We start from the raw sequence: 1,627 nt of genomic DNA, 5'->3' as shown, positions 1-1,627 counted from the left end.
CGCTCTGTATTGTTCCACGCTTTACTAAGAGAGTTACGCTCTGTATTCTTCCACGTTTTACTAACAGAGTTACGCTCTCAGACAGGTTTGCCTATTTACTCAAAGAACCAGCAGACTTCCAGCAGGCATGACCCACGTTTGTATTACTGTCTTAGATATGCTGAGACTTGGACCAAACTTAAACAGTTTGAGCTTTTGAAGTAAAGTCATGTACAGCAGGTATACCTGTATACCTGGATTATTGAGCTTGGACTTTGTTGTTACAGCAGGTAAGATATTAATTGTCTACAACCTTGCCACAGAATCTTACTTCAAAAGCTCTGAACGATCCCTTTAAAATGCAGATCCAGGACATTTCGTAGCTGCTGCCGGTCTCATCGGTCTTGCTGGGGGAGGCACACAGAGCTGTGGTCTTATTAGTAATTTTTCTGCGTGCAGCATAGCTGGAGGGCAAGTAGTTAAAATTTACCCAATTACACGTGTAGGCATGGCTGTAATGTAGAAGAACAGAACTTCTGAATAACCTTCAATTGATCAAATGGAACCGGGAGCAGTCGAGCTTCTAAACCGTCACAAAAAGACTAAAAAGAGAAAATAAAAGACAACTTTGTCAATTCTCTGGTAAAATAAAACTTTAGCTGTTGAATTTTATTTAATTTTTATTTTTTTCTGATAAACATTTAAATGAGTGGCAGCAACAGTTAAAAAAAAACCTCAGAGGTGTTTCAAGTTGTCTGTGATTCTGACATTAACGACAATAAAAGGAGAAATCTTTCACCAGTCTGTCCTTAAAACACAAAAGCACCTTGGATCTCCTTTGACGAGGAGGCAGGACCGGAGAAGAAGTAACGGTTCTAAATTATTACACAGAAACTCACAAGAACCAACAAAGAGCTCAAGTGTCTGTTTTAACATTAGCTGAGGCCGAGGTGAGCTGTGATTTGAACAGGCAGCTGCCGGATCAAAGCCTGTCGTGCAGTTCTGGCTGCAAGCTTTCCGCTCCCATGGTTATCATAATTGCTCCAGCTCAGAGGACCTGCTGCTTCTGTCAGGACCACGTCCTCCTGAATTAGTGCTGAGGGCCACAGCTGAGCAGAACGTGGCTGTGCAGGTAGACACTTTGTTCCTCTCTGATCAGCTCTCAAAGTTTGCTGCACCAAGTTTGAGGACAAACGAGTGGGCGTAATGATCGGTGGCAGCCTTGGGCTCATCGGCTTCAGTCCTCCACTTCTGGGCACATTTTCAGTGGCTTTTAAAAGTATTCACCTTCTTTCTACTTATATTGCTGTCATCAGTCAGTTGTAATCAAAACAAATGGACCTTTTGGACTAAATACTGTGTCAATCTACAAAGAGCAGGCCGTCCTCACAAACTGAGTTACGTGCAAGAAGAAAAATAGTGACAGACCACCAAGACATCTGTGACCACAAGCTTTAGCAGGTGAGATGGAAGAGACTGAGCATATAACCACTGTTGCCCGAGTTTATCACTAAACTTCATGAGAGAGAAGAAAAGAGGAAACCTCTGCTGAAAATTCTAACAGTTAAATAGTTTGTCAAACAGTGGATGGATGGATGGAAGGATGGATTGAGGGAGGGAGGGAGGGAGGGAGGGAGGGAGGGAGGGA

This window comes from Nematolebias whitei, chromosome 13, assembly GCF_014905685.2.
Source record: "Nematolebias whitei isolate Nwh7 chromosome 13, NemWhi1, whole genome shotgun sequence".
Taxonomy (NCBI): Eukaryota; Metazoa; Chordata; class Actinopteri; order Cyprinodontiformes; family Rivulidae; genus Nematolebias; species Nematolebias whitei.
This window is presented reverse-complemented; position numbering follows the sequence as displayed.